General features: G+C 38.0%; 1 protein-coding gene and 1 long non-coding RNA gene across 2 annotated transcripts in view; both read left to right on the top strand.

Moving 5' to 3' along the window:
* Nucleotides 1–27,792, top strand: part of LOC116587173 (protein FAM170A-like) — a 932,324-nt gene that overhangs the window by 690,101 nt on the left and 214,431 nt on the right. The window lies entirely within an intron of this gene.
* Nucleotides 16,018–17,156, top strand: LOC116586007. The gene is made up of 3 exons (XR_004283850.1): nucleotides 16,018–16,041; nucleotides 16,745–16,889; nucleotides 16,988–17,156. It is a non-coding gene; the product is annotated as an uncharacterized LOC116586007 (long non-coding RNA).

The following is a 27,792-nucleotide window of genomic DNA, read 5'->3' as shown; positions in this document are numbered from 1 at the left end:
GTTTTAATATGATCCAATAATCTCACTACTGGCTATTTACCCAAAGAAAATAAAAACACTAATTTAAAAATTATGTTTACTGAAGCATGTTACCTATAATAGCTAAGATATAGTAGCAACCCAAGTGTCCATCAATAGATGAATGGATAAGGAAGAAAGGTGTGGCATGCATATATGCTACCAATAAATTAATTTCATTATTTATTTATTAATTTTGTTAATTAATAAATTAATATTAGTATTAAGCAGCCTCAAAAAAAGGTTAAAATCTTGCTGTCTACAGCAACATGGATGTCCCTAGAGGGTACAACACTAAGTGAAATTAAGTCAGGCAGAGAAAATCAAATACTATCGTTCACCCATATGTGGAATCTAAAAAATACAAAATGAATAAATAAACAAAAAGCAGAATCAGATCCATAAATACAGAGAACAAGTTGATGGTTGCCAGAAGGGAGGGGTCTCTAGGAATGGGCAAAATGTACAAAGAAAGTGGGAGATACAGGCTTCCTATGAAATAAGTAAGTAATGGGAATAAAAGGGACAACACAGGGAATATAGGGAATGGTACTGTAATATCACTGTATTGTGACAGATGGTAGCGACACCTGTGATGAACACAGCAAAACACAGAGAAAAGTTGAATCACTATGTCATATAACTAAAACTAATGTAACATTTTGTGTCATCAACAGTCAAAAAATTTAAAAACATGCATAAATTTATATTTATTTCTAATGTATATCTTGATATAATTGCTAAATATTAAAATAAAATTGATAAAGTTAAAAAAAGTCACTTTTGTCCCTAGGGGAATACAATTTAGATTGTTGCCCAAATCTGTGCTCCTTGAATTGAACTGAATTGAATTGCAATTCTGACAGCCTAAATAAATAGTTTTGTTTTATTAAAAAAATAAAGTTACCTGGATTTTACACTTTGGTCTGTCACTAACTGGTTCTGTGACCTCAGAAAAGTCAATCTTGCTGGCTTACAATTTTTCCACATATAAAATAGGAGACTGGGGGATTGAGATTCCTTTCAGCATAAATAAATAAAATAAAATAATAATATAAAGATAAAATAATCAAATTATATTTACCATATAATTAAGTTTTCAGAATCACCAAGGGTTTATAATTTCGATTTATCCTGGATTTGGTATTCAGAGCAATGATGATTCCTATTTCTGTTTATAGTCAGAGAGTTAAGAATGCTTGCTGCTTTCAGCCTCAACTTTTAATTACTCAGTTTTATAGTTGTTGATAAATACTTATTTTTTTCAAAGCACATGATCTTACCCTGCTTATTCTGCCAGTTGTGTTTTATTCTAGATTTCATTACATAGAAGAGCTTTGCATCCTCACTCTCAGCATTAATATTCAATCAGGAGTTATCACTGCAACTCATGTGATAGAATACCAGTAAATCCATTTAATGCATATATGCATTTAGAAAGCACACATTTAGCAAGGATTACACTAGTACTCTACAATTAAGCTTCAGTCCCTTCCAGATAATTATAACTATGAGAACAGTGACTGGTGAAGTTGGAAAAAGAGTTTAAATTATGGTTTTTAATTTTAAAATCACAGATATGCATACACACATACATAAAATATATTTTTGCTACTCCACATCTGGTAGTAATCTGAGTCACAACTTGGTCTTGCTTGAGTTTGGCAGTACTGTTTTCTTAAAATGTTAAGCATAAGCTCTATGGACAGGATCCAAAGGCAAAAAGCAAATCCACTTAGATAAATTAACTGAAGTGTAAATAAATTACTAAGATTAAAGCAAATCTCATGGCATTCTGTTAATTATAATAAAAATCAAAACTATTTTTTATGTACTCATTTTCTTTTTAAGAAGAAAATGGCAATAAACGACCACAAATCTCATTCAGGTTCTCCCAAAATACCAGAATAACAAAATATTTTCTGTTTTCCAAAACATGAATATCCAGCATGACTTATTATGATACACCACAACACTAGTGTTTCTTCTATTGTAAGTCGACAGAATTTTTTAAAATCTCCTTCTCTGAAACATGGGAAGCAAAAGTTGCATGAAGCTGAACATACATTTAACTTGTACTAATTCAACTCTGTGTGTTTTTCAGAAAGAAATGAGTAAGATAAAACATATGAATTTTAACAGTTAAAACGATTTCTCCCTAGTTACATAAGCTGAGGCATGAGACAGGAAGCAGAAAACTACTGTTTCTCAAATGAGTCTTCATCCCACTGTGCATCTCAGTAATAACATCTTACTGTGTTTAATGTAATGGTTTAATCTAATTTCAGTGTTATAAAAGTACATATATTATATGGTATGTCCCCATATAGAAGCCACATTATTCCAACATATTTTTGACCAAACAAAAACACCAATCTGTCCCCATGGTAGAGAAATAACAAGCTTTGCTGGAGTTATTAAAAGTCTTTATATCTGTGGCACCTGGATGGCTCAGTGGGTTGAGTGTCTGCTTTTGGCTCAGGTCATGATCCTGTAGTCCTGGGATCCACCCCCACACTGGGTTCCCTGCTTCTCCCTTTCCCCGTTCTGCTCTCCCCACTCCGGTGCTCTTTCTTGTTCTCTCTCAAATATATAAATGAAGTCTTTAAATCTAAAATCTAAACAAAAAAATCTTTATATCTCTAATACAGTACTCTCTCAAGGAATTTTCAATGCTTTTTTTTTTTGTTTTTGTCTATCAGACTTCTCTTGGGACAAAATTTCTACTAACAAGCAACTCAACTAGAATGTGTTCTTCAATTAGACATCTATGTACTTCAAATGACACTTTAAGATTATTTATTTATTTGACAGAGAGAGAGAGATCACAAGTAGGCAGAGAGGCAGGCAGAGAGAGAGGGGGAAGCAGGCTCCCTGCTGAGCAGTGTCCAATGTGGGGCTCCATTCCAGGACCCTGAGACCATGACCTAAGCCAAAGGCAGAGGCTTAAACCACTGAGCCACCCAGACGCCCCAACATTTTCTAAAGCAAGCTGAGCACACGTTGTTGTTGAGGCCAAGAGCACAGACTCTCGTTGCATGCAAGTTCCCAGACTGTGGGTGCAAGGAGACAACTTATATGCACAGAAAATTAAAGCATTTGACTATCTCCTGCATTTAAGTCTTCTGGAAGACCAACAGATCATTCTAGGCAACGTGGAGTTCTGATGAGCAAAATTTCCAACATATACATGAATAGAACGGATCCTGCTCTGACTTCCATCTGACAAGAGCTGAACAACAGAGACCTCAGTGTCTCTCCACTACTTTCACACTCACCCCACCCCTAGCCTTTGCTTCCATATATAACTACTTGAAAATTAACCAGCTGCAAATCAGGACCCTTCTAAATATCTCATGGATGAAAAGCAAAATCAAAACAAATTGTAGATTACTTGACGTTAATACAAGTCTATTTCTTACAAAATCTAAGAAAACTGCTCTGTGCATATATTAAGAATTTTGAAATTGCTCAGTAATTGCAGGCAATAGTTACTTCTGGAGAAAAGCTTCTAGAACAGAGTTTAAGAGCGAGGATTTTTATAGTCATAAGTCTGGAACATTAAAACCCCTCTTGAAGTTTAAAAGAATTCTGCAACAAAGTTTTCTCTAGAGAAGCTGATTCAGAGGACTCTGAATTTGGGGAGCAGGTACAGCTGACAGAGAAGATGGAGTGCATGACAGAAGCAATTAGGTCTCTGCATAGTGAATGGTGATGTCCAATCAAGAAAAATAAATTTACATTAAAATATATCTATCATATAACATGTGTATCATACACTGTAATGTATGAATTTTACATGTTACTATTTTACTGTAAATATGGGTGGAACATTACCATGTGAAATAGTATTTAAATAGAGTTATCTCATATTTGCTGAGTTGAAGTCATAAAATATCTATGACTTTGCACATATTTTTTTCATTTTCTCAATATAAATGTATTTTTGTTGAGGGAGAAGGGTGTAACACTTTTTAGTTTGTAGTCTGTTTGCTAAATCTTTAAACTTTTAAATGTGGGCCCACATTTCTATTACTGTAGCAGGTCTTACAAACATGAAAGGCAGGCCTGTTTTTCTTAGGCTATTTTTCAATCAAAATCTGTTCAGTAAAAGAAACAAATATCCTGGGATGCCTGGGTGGCTCAGTTGGTTAAGCGGCTGCCTTTGGCTCAGGTCATGATCCCAGCGTCCTGGGATAGAGTCCCATATCAGGCTCCTAGCTTGGCAGGAAGCCTGCTTCTCCCTCTGCCTCTGCCTGCTACTCTGTCTGCCCGTGCTCGCTCACACTGTCTCTCTCTCTCTCTCTCTGACAAATAAATAAAATCTTTAAAAAAAAAAAAAAAAAAAGAAACAAAATATGTGTGCTTTGTATGGCTCACAGGTCATATTTTAACTGAAGAACATTTCTTAACCACCAACACTATTACCAAAAGAGAATTCCGGATATAAAGCCAGTAACAGACATAACAAAGGAGAAAGCAGAAATCAGCACTTGGTCTTATTTTTACTTAAATGACTGTCATTAGAGGTGGCTCATTTGGATGAGTTTTCTCCCATAACTGTAAATGCAGGAAGAATAAATTTAATTTAAATACTGATTTCTTCAGAAGAGAATTCATATGAGTGAAACCTAATATTGGCAAAGGGGCTTTATTCAATACTGATTTCTAAAATGAGATATTAATGTAATGTATTGCTCATAAAAACAATTTTAATTCTATAAATAGTATTTAAAGGAGTACTTGTGATAATAGCAGGGTGATTATACTGTAATTGTGATAGTGGTAATTTCTTAGAAAGTTAAAGGCAGACTAAAAACTTCCTACTATTTTCCATGAAAAAGTGTGCTGTAGGAACTCCATGCATCTATAATTAAACATGTCTTCAAAAATAAAGTCATAAAAATGCTCCTCTCCTTTAAAATCAGAACAGGCTCATATGCTAGAGATACGATACCTCAGTCACAGGGATTACAGCCTTTCTAAGACACATGTGGAAATAATGTCTGCCCCACAAACTGACAGACATTTCCTAAGACAGTTGAAATTACTTATGCTAAGAATTTCAGGACACCAACACCCATGTCTGCCAAAGAAAATTTCAAAAGTGTGGTGATCAAACAAATACTATATATGTTCAACAATATCAATCCTAGATATTTCAACCAAACTCAATTTGGGGAAGAAACTAAATCAAATCAGCTTGAGTAGAATTCAACTATTAATGAATATAATGAAAAAGGACATTTGGTTGTTTTTTCATCATCACTCATTTGAGAGATAATAATGTGGCTTAGAATTAAGTGACAAGATGAATAACAAATGTCGCTTTGGAAATTTGCCTAATCACAAGTTCCTTGGTGGAACATAAACATTATTTTATGGTTTGGACCATTAGGGATGGCCAGATTTTCGTATCTACCTCATAAAAAATACCTTTTTTTTCCCCCTTTAAAATGTTGTGATGAAACCAGAAGCTTGTACTGCCCCATTGTGTAACGGCAGCACCTCCAAAGTAGCAGAAGGTCAGGAGAGCACTCCCCAGCCTGGTGCCCCACAACAGTAAGTTTCTGTTCGTGTATTTTTAGAAAGTCTTGGCAGGAGTCCCTTGCTTAAAAACAGCTGGTAAGATAAATGATGGACACCTGCTTTGGGAGAGAAGATGAAATTTCCAGCAATATGAAATTTTACAAAATGAATGTGACCAATTTACAGTGACATACAGCAAATGGAAAGAACGCCATGAACAAAGCCACATAAAGACACACAGCTCATACATGAAATAGTGAAAAGTCATGTGAGGTCCAATGTAAATATCCATAGTTCTTGAAAAGCTGCTTCAATCTGACTTCACTTTCAGGATCTGGCAAATGTTCTCTTCCTCACTAGTGTCCTAGCATCTGCACAGAAATGACTGCTATCCTTAGGTAAATGTTCACACAACTCATTGGGTCCGCAGTAGGTTCTTTCCTCTACTCCTGTAAATTCCTGCAGCGTCTTTAATCTTGGTATATTTCAGTTAAAGGAGTAACAGATGGTTAGAGTTTTACGTATGCCATTGCTGCTAGCAATAAGTTTTCTTAAAACGATACTTGCATAAAAGTAAATAAAAAATTTAAACACAAAGCAAAAAATAACCTCGATTAAATCTGTTTTTTGAGGTAGCAGAACTAAAATGGACAAATATCACACACAAGTGATAGCTCAGGTTTCCCTCATGGTTCTGCCCAAGGGAAGATGCAGTCACACAGTGAAAAGGCTCTGTGGTTGTTAGATTAATAGTGTTGCCACAGGGCACCTGGGTGATTCAGTGGGTTAAGCCTCTGCTCAGGTCATGATTCCAGAGACCTAGGATGGAGTCCCGCATCGGGCTCTCTGCTTGGCAGGGAGCCTGCTTCCTCCTCTCTCTCTCTCTCTCTCTGCCTACTTGTGATCTCTCTCTGTCAAATAAATAAGTAAAATCTTAAAAAAAAAAAAAAAATAGTGCTGCCACAGATAACCTGGCAGATCCAGGAACAGAATGAAGCCAGGAACAGGACAGCACAGTGAATCTTGTTAGCCAGTCTATAAGAGAAAAATGAGAAGAATTGTAGAAACTGTTCAAAAATAAGTGGAGACGATAGAGAAAGAAAACATAGTGAACTGAAAAAATACAGTAGGGTTCAAAGGAGATGCTTTTATGGGGCATGAACACGTCTATGTGCTTGTGTCTGCCTGGGTGTGCATTTACAGGTATGCTTTGCGTCTGGGTGTCAGGTGTGGTGTTTTTTGTAAATTACCTACCCTACTGTTAAAAACGTAGAGAGAATATGTGGCTATGCTGCTTTTGGTAATTAGTCTTAAATGTTTAAGCATGATTTTTGAAGCTCTTCTTTGGAGCAACATGCTACCTGGAAAATAATTTCTTTCAGGATGTATTGACAAAGGAAATACAAGCTTCCTTATTTCACAATATCTGCTGCTAATTTCTCTTTTATAGCTAATATGATTACACAGGCTCTCTCCAAACATCTGGGACGCTTTTTTCCTTCAATCTGTTCCATTTCAATTATGAAAAAAACTAAACTGAATATAGAATATTCAGGGTTTTCTTTTTAAAGGCTGGTAATTTCTTGGAATGGACATAGAAATTCTTCAATTACAGTACATGCAATTTAAGTATGCACACACACAAAAGACCTAAGCCAATGCATTTTCAAAGTCAAAATGAAGAAAGACAGAAAATGGGAATTCTGTGTGGTTACACATTTGAAAGACAAGAACTGGGTCAGAGATAGGTAACAAAGAAGGCAGTGGGAAAGGAATTCTGGAAAGAATGGCAAAAGGCCAGGTTGCTGGACAGAGTGTAGAAATGGCACAAGGAGAGGGAAATGCCTGGGAATGGCAGAGGCAAAAAAGAACTTAGGGAAAGGTAAAATGTCTCATACAATATTTAGGTACATATATGTATTTCTGCCTCATTTCCTCTGTGACATTCTCAGTAGCACCTACACAGCATTCCAATTCTTTTAGAGTGAACTTATTGGGGAACACTTAAACTGGTCCTAGGTTTTTGGAATCTAAGTTCGTAGAAGATGAAAGGCAAGAAAGGGATAAGCAAGGAGTGGGCACAGCCAGGATGGGTATGTTCTACTATGTTTCTCTTCCATCCTTTATTGAGATATAATTGACATGAAACACTGAATAAATTTAAGATGTACAATGTGATGATTTCATACAGGTATACATTGCACATAACATAACAGAACATTGCACATGTTACCAAAATGTTAGTTAACACCTCTCAGAGAGCATCACATTCATCTTTGCACCCTTGCAATTTAAAACAGAATTTGACCTATAATGGCAGGAATTTACTGAATGTTTATGTTACCAAAAGCAAATGTGTGAAAGGGATAATATTTTACTTATTTATACAGCAACCCTTCCATTTGTTTCTAGTAATAAATTTCAAGCCTAACTTTAAAAGAGATGTGAGAAACACCAGGGTGCATGCGTACATGCACGCACACTGACAGATGCTTTAAACCATCCCGTTAGACAACACTGCTGAACTCTGAGACCAAAAAACCCCAGAAAGACTGTCCAAAAAATGGAAATATTTGAATGATGAAGAACTACATGTTATAATAGTACTTAGAACATCAGGATGCTATCATTTTGAATTTATATTTTGTCTGTTGCTATTACTAGTCAAATATCTTATCCTTCCTCCTAGAAAGTTCTTCCCCTTCTCCACTTTAAGGACCACATAAAATTCAGGTAAGATATTCCTGAGAAGTCTTCCAATGACTTCTTCAGATGGAGATAACTCCTCCAACCTTCACACTCCCACTATGCTTTACAGGGACTATCTATCTTACTGTAGTCTCCCTGACTGCTCACATAGCCAACTTCTTTCATAGTCTGGGCACTCCTAGAGACGGGACCTTGTGGTACCAAAATCATTTTTTCTGAGCATTGCTAGAGTGTCTGGCACATACAATCCCTCAAATTCTCCTCGCCAAAATCGCAACATCAACATCATCCTGTTCTTCAAGGCTCTTCCATTTGACTATAACCCTGTCTCTTACCCTCAGTCTATTTCACCCCCTTAGCTTACAATTTATCTCCGTCCTAACTTTTCCCACCATTCTGGGTGATGTAGATGTCCATGTAATAAAACCTATCCTTTATCATACCCTCACTTGTTGACTTCCTGTCTTCATGACCTTATCTATTCACTCTCAGCACCCACGTCCAAAGTAACACTGTAGTCCTTGTTATCACTCATAAGGGATCCATTTTTATAACCATTACTCTAAATAGTCTACATTGAGAACAAAATGCCTATTTCCTTGTTCAACTTAACTCGCCACCAACATCTTTGACTTCACTGGGACCAATAGTTCACTGACCCCTATACTTTCTCTCAAATGATTGGTCCTGTTCTTTTCAATTTTCCTTTTATTCAGTTTATGTACATGATCAATACTTGCTAATACCTTAAACTGACCTATCCTTCCTGTTAGCAATTACTCTCGCTAATCCTGGATGAAATAAATCATCCTGAGGTTTTTTTTTTTTTTTTTTTTGCCCCCCCCCCCCCCGATTCATTTATTTATTTTAGGGAGAAAGTCAGCAGGGGGAAGGGCAGAAGGAGGAGAGAGAGGATCCTCAAGCACACACTTTGCTAAGCACAGAGCCAGATGAGGGGCTCAATCCCAGGATCCTGACATCATGACCTGAGCTAAAACCAAGAATCAGCCACCGAACCAACTGAGCCACCCAGGACCCCTCATCCTGAGTTCTTCATCACAGCTCTTGCCCCTGCAAGAGCTGGGAAATACTTGAGATATTCTATCTACATTAAATTCATTATAACTAACATGAAATGGGCTCCTATACACTCTTAGGAAACCTGTTATATTTTTTTGTTAAATTCCTTCTACAATGACTATTTTAAACCTCTGCCTGCCTTCTAAAACACCTGACCTTCCTCTTCTCTCTTTTCCAATTTTATGGAGAAAATGAACATGAAAGGGGAACCATCATCTTTCCACTACAATGAATGCAAATTTACTTATATCACCTACTCTCCTCTGTTAACCTATTCTCCTACCCAATACGTAACATTCATCTTCCGGTTGTATTTTGGATCTCATCTTTTCTGCTTTCTTAGAACCCTTACTACATACTACCCCTTTACTCTTGCACTGTCAATCTCTTACATGGTTGTTTCTATTGATTTTCAATTGTGCTTGACTCATTTTCACCAGAGACAAGACAAAACATTCTCACTATGAAGATCACTAGGAGTACCCTCTCTCTACAACTGCCTCAGAGCCAAGCTTTCAGAGAGGCTCAAACTCCCTAACTCCATTTCTACTTACCACATAATCCCGTTAGATTTTCATTCTCATCACTCCACTAAAAGCTATTACAAAAAAGACATCAATGATTTCCAAAAGTCCCTCAAATCCAACAGGAATTTTTCAGGCTTCACTTTACTTGCAATCTCGGCAGCATTTGACACTGTTGACCACTTTCTCCTTCTAAGGAACACTTAGAATACTCTCCAGGATTTCCTCCATCCTCTCTAGTCACTCTACCTTGCTCTTCTTTGAAGACTCCTCCACCACTAACCAGTTTTAAGTTCAAAGGGCAGTCCTGAGCCAACTCTTCTTTTCACAACATACTTTTTAGACCTAAGTGATCTTACCTGTGTATATTGTAATTTCCCACCTAAACAAGATGACTCGATAATTTCTTGCCTTCAGCTAAGACTCTCTATTAGCTCCAGACCTATATGTGCAACTGTCTACTCAGTTCAGCAGGCTTTCCTTTTCAGCAGGCTTAAAAATCATCTACAACACACACTTAAACCCATGTTCTTCACTCCCAAATGGATTCCTTTTTTGTTGTTTTATATTTCAGGGAAAAGAACAATCCTTTTGTTCAATTATAAACCTAGGGCTCATTTTAAGTAGCTTTCTTTTCTAAATCCCTCACAATCAATCTGTTACCAAGTTGTGTCAATTTTATCTCCTAATTATATCCCAAATTGTACCACTTTTCCCCCTATCTTGACCTCCTCGTTCTCGTGGGTGAGTTACTGGTAACTGGTTTGTCTACATCCATTCTTGCCCCTCTCCAACCAGTTATTAACAACTCAGAATACTTTTTTCCTATGATTTTATTTATTTGACAGAAAGGGAGAGAAAGAGAAAGGGAGTTAGTGTGCATACACGCACCAAAGGGAGAGAGAGAAGTAGACTCCCCAGTAGGCAGGGAGTCCAATTCAGGACTCAATCCCAGTACTCCAGGATTATGATCTGCACCAAAAGCAGACGCTTTTGGTAAATGAACCACCAGGCGCCCTAGAATACATTTTTTAATATACAGATCTGATGACAGACCTTTACTTAATTCTCTTTGTTTGCAGTTTGTCTTAGGATGGCCACATGGGCCTACTTTTAATCCTTTATCTCCACCATGCTTCCACCTACACCAAGTCTTTTTTTTTTTATTTTTTTTTTATTTTTATTTTTTTTTTATTTTTAAAGATTTTATTTATTTGACAGAGAGAGAAATCACAAGTAGGCGGAGAGTCAGGCAGAGAGAGAGAGAGAAGCAGGCTCCCGCTGAGCAAAGAGCCCGATGCGGGGCTCGATCCCAGGACACTGAGATCATGACCTGAGCCGAAGGCAGCGGCTTAATCCACTGAGCCACCCAGGCGCCCCACCTACACCAAGTCTTTACACTTGCTGTTCTCTCTGGTAGGAATGCGCTTTACCACTCTTTCATCTCATCCTTCTGATTTTGGATCAAATGCCATTTCTCAGTGAAATCTTTTCTGTCTTCAGACAGTGTTAAAATTCCCCTTTATAATGTACTTAGGACTGCTTCTAGAACTTGTCATGACAATTACTCTAAGTTAAATATTTTATTTGTAATCTGAATACAATCTGATGTGTCTTCTTCCCAGCAGGTTATAAATTCCATGAAGGTCAAGTGTCTGGTCTTACTCAACATTACATCGTAACACCTAACATAGTGATGGTACAGTATGAGTTTTCAATAAGCATTTGTTAAATAAATGACCAGAAAGACTGTAATACTCACTTGTTCATTCACTTTTTCAAATGCCTAATATATATACATATATATATATATATATATATATATATTTTTAAGATTTTATTTATTCATTTGACAGAGAGGCAGGCAGAGAGAGAGAGAGAGAGGAGGAAGCAGGATCCCCGCCAAGCAGAGAGCCCGATGCGGTACTCGATCCCAGGACCCTGAGATCATGACCCGAGCCGAAGGCAGCGGCCCAACCCACTGAGCCACCCAGGCACCCTCAAATGCCTAATATATTAACAAAGTGCAGAGTGATCAGGTTTCTTTCCTACCAGGTATACTAACCTGTTTGGAATTTATTTTGAAGTTCAGTTTAGAAAAAAAATTCATACTTGCATAATAAAAAGTCATTCAGACTAGATTTTAACTGAAAAAAAAAACCTGTAATATTTAAAAAAATTTATTTATTTGACAGAGAGAGAGAGAGAGACAGCCTGAGCACACAAGCAGGGGGAGAAGCAGGATCTCTGCTGAGCAGGGAGCCAGACATAGGTTCAATCCTAGGACACCAAGATCGTGACCTGAGCCGAAGGCAGACCTTAACTGACTGAGCCACCTATGTGCCAAAATTGCCACATTTCATATGTAGCAAAATGGGGATTTATAACAATTTTTTTGAAGGTCACTTATGAGAAAAATTAATAGTGAGTTATAAAGTATGCACTAAAATATATTAGCAACTGTTTCCAATTGTTGTAGCCCAGAGGTACATAAGATGATGATATGCTGTTTGCTAACTGCTGTCAACTGAACTGAACTAATAAACTGCAGTTAGCAGAGTTGTTCCTCAGTTACATTCCAATCATGGGAAAGCTAAACTCCAATTTTAAAATTCCAATTTTACTATGTTTGTCATTACTGCATAAGGGAATTCTAAAAGAAAAGGGAATGCTTTATGTATGTAGTTCCATGCCAAAACCAAAAAAATCCTTTTCAACTTTTTGACTTTTCCAGTATTTGTGTGCAGGCAGTAGGAAAATTTGATTAAATTTAATATATTAGAAAAATAAGTACATCCATTGTATGTAACAATGGAAATATTATTTTATTTTTCTCACAACTGCTCACCCCAAGCACTTACCTTTCTTCAAGCATTTAACTTTATTTTTGCAAAACTGACAAATAGGTATCAAGAGCCATTCAGTTAGGATTCAAAATTCATTTGCACTTAGGAATTAGGAAGTTGGTTTACAGAAAACCCACAAGTCAACAAACAGGCCTAAAACATTCAATACTGTCAGAAGGCCAATGTACTATTTAGGGGCAATGTGCTTTGGTTTCCCAACCAAAAGCAAAGAGAACTACCATTGTTAGAAATGTGAAAACGGTAGGATACTGTCTGGGAAGGAAGGAAGGAGGGAAAGAGAAAAGACAGCAAGGAGAAAACAGAGGTATAATAATGGAATGCAATGTGCTGACAAAGAAACAAAATGAAAATAAGTGACAGGGAAGAGTGAAGAAAAAAATGAAGGACAAATCTCTAGTCATCAGTAAGACTGCCAACCCAAGCTGAAGGCTTCCAAGTAGTAAATAATGCATTTAATCTGTAAGACAGAACAAAAAGACACACACACACACACACACACACACACACACACACACAGTGTGAGGCTCAAAAGTGGGGAGGGAGGGTGGGAAGCAGGAGTATACCTTAAGGGGGAGACGAGACTGGCCTTGTTTAGACTGGTCTTTACCAAAAGCAACAGGAAACCATCAAAAAGGCTGTAAGCAAGGGAGTCATAAGATTAGATTTCTCTTTTGAAGACAGAACTCCAGCTGCAGGGTGGACATCAGACTGGAGAGACAGTAGTTGGAAGGCTAGCAGCGTAGTGCCGGTGAACGGTGTAGCTTGGACTAGGACGGGACAATAATGAGAAAGTAATGGATCCATTAAAACAGTGAATGTGAACTTTTTTGCAGATACATTTCTCCCATGGAGAAGTTAGTTCATTCCTTTTACCAATGTTCTAAGAGGCAGTTTCTCTTAATTACTATTTTACAGTAATGACATTTGGCACTTATTTGTCATATTCGCTATACATTTTTTTCTAACTGGCTTTTTTAAATTTGGGGACGTTTCGCAGTTTTTATGTAGACAAATCTATATTTGTTTTTCCCTTTGTAGATATTTATCTCCCATTATAACACCTTCCATCATTTCCACTTTTGCTGTCCTTTCCCCCCCACCTTCATATGAGAACGTGTAAGATTTACTTAACATGGGATATATACGCTTCCTAATTTGATAAGCTCATCTAGTCGCCAGAAAACATTACCATGAAGCACATACATTGGTAGACAGATGTGTAAAAACAGAGAAAGAGGTAGACAAATGTTTCAAGAGTAGAAAGTGGGGCGCCTGGGTGGTTCAGTGAGTTAAGCCTCTGCCTTCAGCTCTGGTCATGATCTTAGGGTCCTTAGATCAAGGCCTGCATTGGGCTCTCTGCTCATCAGGGAACCTCCCCCCCCCACCGCCTGCCTCTCTGCCTACTTGTGATTTCTCTGTCAAATAAATAAATAAAATCTAAAAAAAAAAAGAGTAGAAAGTGGTTGCAACCCAGACTGAGGTCAATTTGTGAGGAATTCCTGAAGATCAAATTTTAACTGCCTTAAAAAGAGGACTGAGAATTAGCTAAGCGGAAAAAGAAAACACCTTAAGTGAAGAGGGCTAAAGGATTCTCATTAGTACTCTCATGGCAATTTCAAAATTGAATAGGATGCTCCCTCGTATTTCAAAGAATGCCTAAGGATTCACTCCAAAGAAGCTGTATTTTACGTTCTAGGCAAACTAATGAGAAAAAGCCCACCAAATGTTTTCTGGAAGTAGCACACACTTAATCTGTGTTGACGCACGTATGTTAAAAAAACTTCAGAATTCCCCCGTTCTCTGTATTCTGTACTCCACTTTCAAGTGAAATTCAGACTATTTAACTTGGCACCAAGGCAGGAACACCATTTAGTTCATTTTCTACTGAATCCCAGAAGTTCTCATCAATGGAGAGTTATCTAACCCTATACCACCCAACGGGTTTCCTCCTACCACCTCTTCCTGCCTTATACCAGTCCCTGTCTGGAATGCTTTCTATTCCTCCACTAAATCACGGACTGCAACTAAGCGAGCATAGGTTGCTTGGAAACAGAAAGTAGGTCTCCACACAACTGTACGACATGAACAGTATGTCCTGGTCATGGCAAACACTTGAAAAGCCATTGAATAAAGAAGATAAAGAACTTCCTTTGCAGTAGCTGCGAGGGCCTCATCTGATTCTTGCTTTTTCAGCTTACTTTAAGTCTTCAGGTGTCTAATGACTTCCGTAAACAGAACCACAAAGTGGAAAGGGGACAGAGGCAGAAATGGTACCCTAGTGACACCGACATTTTGCTAGCAGTGATAAGGGGAAACACCTGATTTCAGACCGAATTTAAGAAAGAAGGAGAGAAGAGGCATTAGGGAGGGGAAAGTATAAACAACTCTTTCTAAAAACTTTGCGTCCATGGAAGAAAGAAATGGGAGAGTAGCTGGAGTAAGAAACGCGGGCGTCCATCTTAGAAGCGACACGACCGCACTGAAGATGAGCAGTCCCTTAGTAAAGAGCTCTCAAGCCCTCCGCTTCACCTCCCGCAACCAACAAAAGGCAGGAAACGCGTAGAGAGTTTATTAGCGGTCTGGCACTGTGCAAACGCTTCCCATAGTCCAATTAACTTAAATCTCACAACAACCTTGCAAAGAGGCTACTCTGAGGAGCTTCGTTCTACAGACGAGGGCACTGAATATTAAGATTACATGATCTTCCCAACATCCCACACATAAAAATTCACGCGGCGCGAGGACCAGACACAGGTGTTTTGCTGCAGCCACCTGGGAGCCGTGAGGCGAAGTCACTGTGGCCAGGCTCCGAGTTCCGGGAAAGCCGCCCGGGCCCACCCAGAAGCTGCCCCAGCCCCACTCCCCACCCTCGCCCTCAGGACACCACGGGCTTGTCAGAAAGACCCACAGAAGCCATTGTGGCGGTCCTGAAGGGAGCCCCACAGGTTCCCCCGGACCTCGGCCCCTACCTCGTTATTGAGGTTGACAGTCCCCCGCTGAGCCATGGTGCGTGTAAGAAGACGCCGGGGCAGCAGGCACGTGAACCGGGAAATCGCGGCTCCGTCACCACGCCCCTCTACGGCTGCAATTGGGGCCCAAAACTCATCCGTGGCGCGTTCGGGCCGAGGATATCGAGAACGGAAGTGAATGAGAACAACTTCCGGAGGAGAGTGTTAGGAGATGGAACTGCGCGTTTCTGTGGAAACCAGGCGCGGGCAGGTGGCCGGGAGGGAGCCCCGGTAGCTGTTGCCAAGTTTAGAAGTTCTTTAAGATGCTGATTTTATTATATTCGTTTGTAGGCGTGGCCCGGCTCTGTAAGGACCATGTTTTTGTGTGCCAGTGGGGAGGTGAACGCCCTTTTAGGAAAGTAGAGTTGAGTGACCAAATTTTGCTCTGAATTTTTAATCTAGCGTTTGTGAAGATATCTGTGCTTTTAACAAGCAGTCCTTGTTGGATACAGCTTTTTCTCTCTAGGCTTCCGTTGTAGCTGAAGCACGAACATATTTTTTTCTGCACAATGTAGTAAGGTTTAAATTTAGGTAATCAATGTTTAAATTTAAAGAAGAACCAAGGGGGCTCCTGGGTGGCTCAGTGGGGGTAAACCTCTGCCTTGGGCTCAGGTCATGATCTCAGAGTCCTGGGATCCGGCCCCTCCTCAGGCTCTCTGCTGATCAGGGAGCCTGCTTCCCTCTCTGCCTACTTGTGATCCCTGTCAAATAAATAAATAAAATCTTAAAAAAATAGGGGAAAACCAAGGTTTAAAAGTAGAACCTTTAAAGCAAAAACGTTTAAAGCACATTTGCAACTGCCTATGGGAATAGCTGCTTTGAAGTATTAGCCTGTAGAAAGAGGAGACATTTGGGAGTAAATCTGCATTAGGTAATCTTTTAATTAATAGTTAACACCAGTAGTGTTGATCGTTAAAATGGATCAAAGTCTGGGGCAGAAGCTCTGCATGAATTATCTCCAAAATATTCACAGAAATGTAAGGACATAGGAACTATTCTTATTTTACAGATGGGGAAACTGACTTGCCAGGAGGCAGGTGTCTCACCAGTAATTGTCCAGCTGAGGCCAACCACTGCCACAGGACTGCGGGATTGGTGACACAAATCTGCAGAGCCCAGTGCAAAGTGAAATTGCAAGACCCCTCACTCGAAAAGTAGGAAAGAGTTTTTTGTTTTGTTTTGTTTTGTTTCTTCCGTGGTGTCCCTTGACATGCCATGTGTTTTTATTTGGTGTTTAATGTGTTCTCTCAAGCACAGGGATATGGGTGGGTCTACTGCAGACCCTTACAGGTACCGGGGACCTGCACCCCAGGACTCAGTGTGAATGTGTGTTTTGGAACAAGATGTCAGCAATTGCTGGGCAAAGACAAGAAAATAAGAAGGCAGAGTACTCAAGTGGAGGATGTAGGAGGCAGGGCCAAAGATGACCTGAGACTGAACCCTTGAAATAAGCTTCATTGTCTCTCTGGACTTCACATACAAAACTCACATTCACAGATAAAATGAATAATTTCAGGACCGATGAAAGAACATTTAAGCTAGGCCTCATTATGAGCCTCTATCAGTCATACCCAGAGCCCATTTTCGTAAGTCATGATTCTGTAGTCAAATTACTTTAAATCATACTTGCATTTGGGTTGGTATTCTTTTAGTTTAATGTGTGATTTGGACACAAATGCCTTGATAGTTGACTTCCTATTTGAAGAATGTTGCACAAAAGTAGTTTTGCCACTAACAAGCCATGCACTGCATTGTAATTGTCTTCTTATTCATTTACCTCTCCTTCTTAAAGCTGAGCTTCTGGACTGTAATGGCTTCTTCAACTCAGGTAGGTGGTAGACACTCCATTCATAGATACGTGGGAAAGGGCACCTAAAAGATAAGCGGAGAGCTTTATGGAAAATGTGTCCTCTCACTGGGGAGAAAGTTGTTGTTATGATTCCATGATACTTCAGTAAATGTGTTCTTAATGTGATATTTGTCTGTGGCTCTTAAAGTCTCTCTAGTGTTTTCTGTGGTCCACCCCTCTTATCCAATACCTCACTTCTCCAGCCAGCACAGTCTTCTCAGGTCAGGGTTTGTTTTCTATCTTTTCTTAGCCCAGGCTCTCTTCTTGGCCTTTCCCACTGCCAGCTCTGCTTTCTCAAAGGCTATTTTTTAAGATTAGGTTAAGTTCCAGCCATCCTTTTAAAGAATCCTTTCTGTAGCTCCCAACAGAAGTTAATTTCTCATCAGCAGATCATTTTTATATTATTTACAATAGCTTAACTTTAAGTTTTTGTTTTTTTTTTTCTGTAAAGACTGTTATTTTATAATATAAGCTCTTGGCAAACTTAGATGCTTATTTTAAAAGTGAAGAGTAATTTTCCATTCCATTGTCCCTGATATCTTGTCATCTTGATTCTTTGCAAAGATGATTCTATTAACCTGCTCTTATTAAGCTATTCACATTTCCTCTAGTAATAACAATGTTTTTGTATTAAAGAAACTATAGAGGGGCACTTGGGTGGCTCAGTGGGTTAAAGCCTCTGCCTTCAGCTCAGGTCATGAACTCAGGTTCCTGGGATGGAGCCTGCTTCCTCCTCTCTCTGCCTGCCTCTCTACCTACTTGTGATCTCTATCTGTCAAATAAATAAATAAAATCAAAAAAAAAAAAAAGGAACTATAGGTTTCTCTCGAAAGCAACGCATCAAACCACCTTTACCTTTTCCTTCTTAAGGGTTAACCTGGATCAGTTAAATGGTGTCAGATATATGAAACAACAAGTTTATTATAATTAAGAGTAATACCTCTTTCCTCCTTATTACAGTGTTCTTTTAGTGAAAGTAAGGATCCATCATGTTGAATGGAAATCCAGTTTTCTAGTTTCAGGTTTCTCAAGAGTTTGTCAGATCCCAATCTATTTGGCTACTCAGGCTGCCAAAACAAAATACCACATACTGGGTGGCTCAAACAACAGAAATTTTTTTCTTACAGTTCTGAAGTGTGGAAGTCCGAGTTCAAGGTACCATCATGTTTGCTTCTGGTGAAGGTTCTCATCCTTGTGTGCAGACATAGCCTTCTTCTTGTGTCCTTGGATGGCCTTTACAGTGTACACACCTAAAGAGAGAATTCTCTGGTTTCTCTCTATCTCTGTGATTTTCATTTAAAAATAATGATTCTTTTGGATTAAGGCTCTATCTTTATGACTTCATTTCATCTTCATTACCTCCCTGAGACTTTATCTCCAAATACCATCACATTGGGGATTTTAGCTTCAGTATATGGATTGAGGGGAGGACCCACACACAATTCAGGACACTTTCTTTGAGAAAAGAAAATTATCTCAAAAATAGTCTTTTCTTTATCTAACATTCCTGATGACTGGCATTTCTATTGTTAGATATGAAGATATCAATTGATATTAGGACCTTACACTAAGTGAAATAATGAGACACAGAAAGACAAATACTATGTTAAACACTTACATGAATCTAAGGCAGTCAAATTCAGAGAAGGAAGGAGTAGAATGGTGGTTGCCATTGAGGGAAAAATGCAGAGGTATTAGTCAAAGGGTAAGGAGTTTCAGCTATTTGGTTGAGTAAATCCTAGAGATCTACTGCACAGCATAGTGCTTATAGTTAACAATATTGTGTACTTAAAAATTTGCCAAGAGGATAGCTCTTATGTTGAGTGTGGTTTTTTCCTAAGATTTTGTTTATTTATTTAACAGGGGGGGGGGGTAACACAAGCAGGGGGAGTGAGAGAGAGAGAAGCTGACTTCCCGTGGAGCAGGGAGCCCGACACGAGGCTAGATCCCAGGACCCTGGGTTCATGACCTGAGCCAAAGGCAGACGCTTAAGGACTGAGCCACCTTGGAGCCCCTTATGTTGAGTGTTTTTATCCGAGAGAGAGAGAGAGAGAAAAAAAAAGCAGTATGCAGTAGGAAAGAGCAGGAAAAAATTGGGAGGTGATGGATATACTAATGGCCTAGATTGTGGTTATGGTTTCCTGATATATAGTTCCCTCCAAAGTTATTAGGTTGAGTATATTCATTGTGTATAGCTTTTTGTATATCATTCTTACCTCAGTAAAGTGCCTTTAAAAGGCAAGTTATGGGCTGGTATTAACAAAGTGATTATAGTTCTACACCTTTCTATTAACTGAATGAGTCGGTGAAAGAGAAGCTTTGGGGAGTCTTGTCATTTTTTTAAGCCTGTGGTGTCATTCGTAATCTCTTGTACTTGAACAGTTAGTAATTCCCTCACAACAGATAGTTATACAGCTGAGTGTTTCAGTACAGAGAACCACCGTGTTAAGTGTTTGGTTTTCCGGCTCTGCACCTTCAGTTCTCTATCCCTGGATGGCAGTGTTGTTCTCCAAATTTCCCATTACAGTTGAAATTTGGAAGGTTCAAGAAAGCAGTCTAAGTAATTGGCTTATGATAGCATGAAAATTGTTGTATCTATCAGATTTTTGTATTTCTTTAATGCCTAAGACTGACCCCTCAGTTTTAAACTTTTGATTTGGAGTGAATTACTATCTAGTAATCAACCCTCTGGGTGAACTACCAGTGGATTTATTTAAGAATTGAGTCTATATCTTAAATAAGTCTATATATAAATAAAAAGTAACTAAATATATATATATATATATATATATATATATATATATATATATATATATATATAAAGGTATATATAACATACTGAAGAATGTAACTAGTTACTGTGTAGAAGACAGTAATTGTCAAGTCATTAGGCTAAGATGTTTACTAAATTAATCCTCTGACAGATTTTTTTTTTTGCCTAAATTTCATTTGAATTTTTGTGGAGAGTTTTGGTTAGATTTGTTATTATATCTTTAGGAAAACTAAAGAAAAATTTCCATTTTAGGAATTTTGGATATTAAAGATTTGAAAAAGATAGTTAATGTTATATAGCCAAGTTTTACAAAATCTGAGGGAATGGAGCTGACAGTTAGCAATGTAGTATTTTGGCTAAGAGGCTTGGCTCTGGAGTCAGACTATCTGATAAATTTTAATTTACCTCTTAATAACTATGTACCCTTGGGCAAATTATGTAAGCTCTGTGACAAGTTTTCTTTATAAAAATGGGAATGATAATCAACCTCATAGGATTGTTGTGATGATTAAACAAAAACACAGTGTAGGTTCTTAGTGAATATTTACCTCTCAATAATTTAAACTGCTATTATTTTCCATTACCTCATTTCATCTTAACAGTAACTTTGTGAGATAGGCATAGTACATAAGAGGGAGTCATATCTTAGGAATAACAAATATGCCTGAGGTCATAGAGGTAATAAGAGGGCAATCCAAGTCTCTTGACATAAAATCACTGGTGGCTGTTTTATAACAATTTCATGATATGAAAGTATAAATTACATTGATAATTTATGATTACTGTGCTATTCTTTCCCATTCATCTAATTATTTATGGATCAGTAACTAATGAATGAATGCACTTTATAAAATATATATCCCTTCTTATATATGATTTGTTTCTTTTAGTTATTCTTCAGTTAACCCAAGATAATCTCAAGATTATGCAACAAAGCCTATACTAATTTAAGTTCAGAAAATGTTATTAAAGCCCAGTATATTAATTTTCAGTATATGGCTTTGATTCATTTTAATCAACATTTTTGAACATTACCTTGCAAAGCATTATAGTGGTTTCAGTAGGAGATAAATGATTAAGATGTTGTCCTGTCCATGTTCACCAGGGATTTACAGAGTAATGACTTTAATAATTCTAACACCAAGGCCAACTGTATTAAGTGCTGTGGAAAGAGTATCATAGGGAAGAAAGACAACAAATCAATGAGAAGACTTCCTAGAGGAGATAAGTTTTGTGTTCTTTTTTTGAAAGAAGGCTGATGCTTAAAAAAGCAATAGAGGATCGGGAGAAAATTCTCAGCTAAGGAAATTTGCCATATAAAAACAAGGTAATAAAAGACATTTTATTTCATAAAGTAATATAAAGGATTTTTCACATATTCTTGAAGTTTTTAAAAACATTATTAGATGTGGAAGTTAAAAGCCTTTAAATGTCTTTTTTTTCTTTTTAAGGTTTTATTTATTCGTCAGAAAGGGAGAGAAAAAGAATGTATATACAAGCAGGGGGAACCTCAGGCAGAGGGAGAAAGAAGCAGGCTCCCTACTGAGCAGGGAGCCTGATGTAGGACTCCATCCTAGGACCCTGGGATCATGACCTGAGCCAAAGACAGAGGCTTAACTCATGGAGCCACCTAGGCATCCCAAAGCTTTTAAGTTTCATAAATATATTTCCCATTGACACACCCCAAAAATGATAGTTACCTTAAGTTACTAAAAGTTTTAAAAAGTGAAGCAAAATCTTTTAAGGCAAAAATCTAACATTCTGGAACTTAATAGACTAGAAGAAGTGGGTCTCAAAACATCTGAGGATTTATGCCTTTAAAGGAAAATTTGCAGCAGTTATATTTAAACAATAAGGTGGAAATTTGGGGCAGGATCAAGCGAATGATGTAAAAGCCTGTTCAGAGAAAATATCTTTAATATGATCATGACCATCAAGGAGCAAGGGATTTGTAGCAAATGTTTTGGGTCACGTGTCCACTGGGGCCCGAGAGAGATGAGGTATATAGAGTGGGGAGTTAGATTTGGCTGCTCGTTTAGCTTCTCTTTGAAGGAAATCAGTGCTGTTTTACTGGTAAGGATTAGGGTTAGAGCTTCCTTAAGCTCTGTTATTTTCCCCAACTCGTAGTTGAGATTTTGAAAGTGCTATCTCTGCTTCTTCACTTTTCACCTATTCCTCAAGGCTCTGCTCTTTGAATTCCTGTTACCCCTCCACTGAAACTATCTTTGTCAAGGTCATCAGTGACCTCCCAGGTACTCAGATATACCTTAGAGTGTTCAGGGTATGAGGTATCACCCCTTTCTGTTGCCAGGATTGACTCGCCTGAATGTGTTGGCTGAGCCAGTGACCCCCTTCCTCCTTTGGCTCCTCACATTTCTGTTTGTCTGATCTAGAAACCTTACCAGATAGGTTTACTCTGTAGTGTTGCTTCCTACCAGACTTTTTCATACGTGACCTTAGCTGTATGGACACTGTTGACTCAACAGAAAATTATCCAGCCCAAATGCTGATAGTGCTGGGGTTGAGAACTGCTCTAGGCTCATGTCTGTAACAACTGCCTGAGAGCACAGGAAGTACCAAGCAAAGGCCAGGTTATGGGAGAGGCCACCTCTGGATGCAAGCAATGAAGGAGGGGGCAGGGATTTTTCTGGAGAGAATTTGAAATCAGTTGCAATCCTGACTAAAAGTTAACCTGCTTCCGTTATCACCTTGCATTAGAAGTTCTAAAAAAAAAATTGGTGATAAAATTCTCCTCACCAAATGAATATTTTGTCAACTTAAGTTCCAAATAATTACCTCAGTTTTACTACTGAGCTGTAAAAATATAGACGTAAGCTCCAAAATTAGCGTTATTAACATTAATAAACATTATATTTTATATGGAGGTAAATTGGAGGGCTGCTCATTACATAATTGGCCTGTGATACACATAGACTCAGAGACCCCTCCTCAGTGGTAAGTTTGTGATTGTTTGGAATCCATGGAGCTCACTTTTCAACTGAGTTGATCTGCTACTCTATGAGAGTTCATATTCCTGCATTTACAGCTATTCAAAATAAATAATGATGGCTGTATGTGATTTTTGTAGTTCTCTTTTTTTTCTGGTGTGAAGTTTTTGATGAAGTTTATCAGATAAAAAGTTTGCAGATAGCTAGAATCATCCTTGAACATTGTACAGTGAAACACTAAGCTTTAAAATCATTTCTTGAAGGGAGGCACGTAGGAAATGTGGAAAAGATACTATGTAACATCAACAATGAAAAAAATAAGAAAATGGATATTCACATAGAAAAAAAAGTTTCAAAGAAGAATGCCAAAAGAAACAACAGCAAGATGCCAGTATTACGTTGCCACTACACGCCCCTCCCCCAAAAAAACTGTAGTAACTATAGATGATTGCCTTTGTGGTTTTCAATAAGAATCGATGCTTGTTCTAAAGCAGTGATTTAAATAATGCCCAATTGGTTATCATTCAGCCATTTTCTCTGAACTTTAAAAATATTTATTTATTTGAGAGAAAGAGAAAGGTGGGAGGGGCAGTGGGAGAGAGTAGAAGAATCCCAAGCAGACTCTAAACTGAGCACAGAGCCTGAAGAGGGTCTTGATCTCAGGACACTGAGATCACAACCTGAGCTGAAACCAAGAGTCTGATGCTTAACTGACTCTGCCACCCACGTGCCCCCATTTTCTCTGATTTTTGCAGAAGAAAAAAATATGTGTAGTCATAACCAGTATTAGAGAAATGATGAATTGAAATGTGAAAATATTCTAGTGAAAATATTTTTGACTGAAACCATTGGCATACATCCTGGAAAAAAAAGGACATGGATAGTATTACAGTTTCTAAAATTTATTGTGAATGGGAATCACCACCATATATTTTCTAAGGTTTAAGGTTTTTTTTCCCAGTGGTAGCATGTATGTTGCTTCATATGTAAGAAGGATGATAAAATTATTTAGAGGCATTCTTGAGCTAGAAGTAAAGAGAAGTTGACAAATCTGGCTTTGTTACCTAGTGAACATGAATAGATGAAGGTAAATTTTTTATGACGTTTTTGACAAATATGCAGAGGTCCAGGCTTGAAAATGCAAATAGTAATGTTACCATTGGATGCCCTGACAGACCAATATTCTAGTAATAAGTTTTCCCTTTGTAATACATTAACATAATTTAAAAGTATTATGGTTTCAGTTGGTGAATGTGTGTAATTTTGACATGAATATTGATTGGTATATTAATTTACATTAATGAGTAGATGAAAGTGAAAACCCAAAGACAAATGCTGGAACTTCATTTGCTCAGAAATGACAAGAGCACTTCTTTGCGGAATCGGATATGATTTTTGAATACCAGAAGAACATTGTGCTATCCACAATGAGTGGTTGTAGACACAGCAAACTTCTAATCTGCATTTTTTTCTGCTTCATTGTCATAAAGTTAGAGTCAGTCAATAGAACAGTCAAGCCCTGATTTGTGATCTTTGCTGTTACTCACTGTGTTACTCCACTGTTACCTACTTCAAGCCACTAAGGAGATATCACTGAGTGGGGGGGAGTCAAAAAAGATATGCAGTAGCACACTGTTTTATGGAATCTGCCATAAAGATCAGACAGCCATGATCTCAGAAGCATAGATGACAGTGTGGTGTGGTAAAAAAAAAAAATTAGGAAGGGTATGTATTTTTTATTTTGAGTATCTGTTACCTTTGTTTCTAATATAGTTTGCTTAATGATAACTTTATTTTAATTAACTGTTAACAATGGCTATGTTTTACAGAAGATTAAGATATTAAGATATTAGGGCGCCTGGGTGGCTCAGTGGGTTAGGCCACTGCCTTCGGCTCAGGTCATGATCTCAGGGTCCTGGGATCAAGTCCCGCATCGGGCTTTCTGCTCGGCAGGGAGCCTGTTTCCTCCTCTCTCTCTCTCTGCCTGCCTCTCTGCCTACTTGTGATCTCTCTCTGTCAAATAAATAAATAAAAAATCTTTTAAAAAAAAGATATTAAGATATTAAACTAAGATATTCTTAGTTTTTTTTCTCCTTTTGGTGTATTTTTACTTATTGAGGGAGCTCATCTACCCTTAATGTTTCAACTTTCTTTTTTTTTTTTAATTCAATTAGCCAATACATAGCACATCATTAGTTTCAGATACAGTGTTCAGCAGTCCATCAGGTGTGTATAACACCCAGTGGTCATCACATCCTATGCCCTCCTTAATGGCTATCACCCAGTTACCCCATCCCCTACTCACCTTCCTGTCAACCCTGTTTGTTTCCAATAGTTAACAGTCTCTCATGGTTTGTCTCCTTCTTTGATTTCTTCTCATCCAGTTTTCTGCCCCTTCCCTTATGGTCTTCTGCACTGTTTCTTATGTTCCACCTGTGAATGAATCCATATGATAATTGTCTTTCAACAACTGACTTATTTCCATTAACATAATACCCTCCAGTTCCATCTACCTGGATGTAAATGGTAAGTATTCATCCTTTCTGATGGCTGAGTAATATTCCATGGTATTTATACACCGCATCTTCTTTATCTGTTCATCTGTCGAAGGACATTTCAGCTTTTTCTGCAGTTTGGCTATTGTGGACATTGCTGCTATGAACAGAGGAGCAGATGCCCCTTTGTTTTGCTACATCTGTATCTTTGGGGTAAATACCTAGTAATATAATTGCTGGGTTGTAGGATAGCTCTATTTTTAACTTCTTGAGGATCCACCATACTCTTTGCCATTGTGGTTGTACTAGCTTGCATTCCTACCAACAGTGTAAGAGGGTTCCCCTTTCTCTTCATCCTTACCAACATCTCTTATTTCCTGTCTTGTTAATTTTAGTCATTTTTCCTGGTATAAGGTGGTATCTCAGTGTGGTTTTGGTTTGTATTTCCCTGGCAACAAGTGATGTTGAGCATTTTTAATGTGTTGGTTAGCCATTTGTATGTCTTCTTTGGAGAAATGTCTGTTCATGTCTTCTGCCCATTTCTTTTTTTTTTTTTTTTTTTAAAGATTTTATTTATTATTTATTTGACAGAGAGAGAGATCACAAGTAGATGGAGAGGCAGGCAGAGATAGAGAGAGAGAGAGGGAAGCAGGCTCCCTGCCGAGCAGAGAGCCCGATGCGGGACTCGATCCCAGGACCCTGAGATCATGACCTGAGCCGAAGGCAGCGGCCCAACCCACTGAGCCACCCAGGCGCCCCTTCTGCCCATTTCTTGACAGGATTATTTGTTTTGTGAGGGTTGAGTTTAATAAGTTCTTTATAGATCTTGGATACTAGCCCTTTGTCTGATATATCATTTGCAGATATTGTCTCCCACTTCATAGGTAGTCTTTCAGTTTTGTTGAATGTTTCCTTTGCTGTGCATAAGCTTTTTATCTTGATGAAGTCCCAGTAATTCAGTTTTGCTTTTTCAACTTTCTTTTGAAACATTTTCCAAATTATATTCTGTGTAAAACTACAGTAATTGGTCTGGCTAGAAAAATGGTTCTATAATGAAATACAATAGAAATTTCTTATGTTTCACAATATAAAGTAACATTTATAATATAAAGTAAATCCTATGATAATTCTAAATTAAAAGACCCTTGCAATCATGTTTAAACTAGTTTTCTCCAACCTCTTTGGAGCACAAGTCATATCATGTTACATTTATTAAATCTACTGAAACTGTATATACTAGTTGGGAAATATTGGCAAAAAACTTGGTAACTCCCCAGTATACATTTATGTATATTGGCTCCTTCCTTTTATGTGAACCCCAAAACTGAATTTCCAACTCTCTTTTATATCCCTAGAATTTCCTCTCTATTGTTCAGTATTAGGCCCATCGCTGTGTCAGGGATCTCAAGTCAAAGGCCACTGAAGTACACTTAATTGTTTAAAAATTTGGGCCTATTACTGGTTTCGGTAAGGGACAATGTGCAACATAGTGAAATGCAGTATGTCTCACTTAAGAGGATGTTAGAAGTAACTTACTGCACTTGGGTTTAGTTTTAGTAATTTTGGAGAGGATCTGAGGAAGCAAGGACAGAGCTATAGATTGGGTACTTTCAGAAAGCAGGGAAATATCTGTGATTGGGTAGCTCAGTAAATTTGAATTATGTAGAGGAAGGCCAATTAGAGTGAGGATAAACTGGAATTTGTAAATAAGTAGTAGCTGAGGGAGGGAAATCTTTGGTATTTTGTGGGTTTCACAGTAGTTATATTTTTATCTTAGTCATAGTCTCAGGGTTGCCTTGTTCGATGTTGATATTTGGTGAGATCCTTAGTGTCCATGAGCAGATCATAGTTTAGCTGTGGGCATCAGATGGACTTTTAGTAACACTCAGGCCAACCTGTGTGTTTCAGATCAGGTCTTCTATACCAGGAGCTACTTTTTTCTTTCTTTGATCTTTTTATAGTATCTCTCTTTGTTCTCCCTTATTTAATGCC

The sequence above is a fragment of the Mustela erminea genome, chromosome 3 (assembly GCF_009829155.1).
Source record: "Mustela erminea isolate mMusErm1 chromosome 3, mMusErm1.Pri, whole genome shotgun sequence".
Lineage (NCBI taxonomy): Eukaryota > Metazoa > Chordata > Mammalia > Carnivora > Mustelidae > Mustela > Mustela erminea.
Note: the sequence above shows the minus strand (reverse complement) of the source record. Positions and strands in the feature narration are given on the sequence as shown.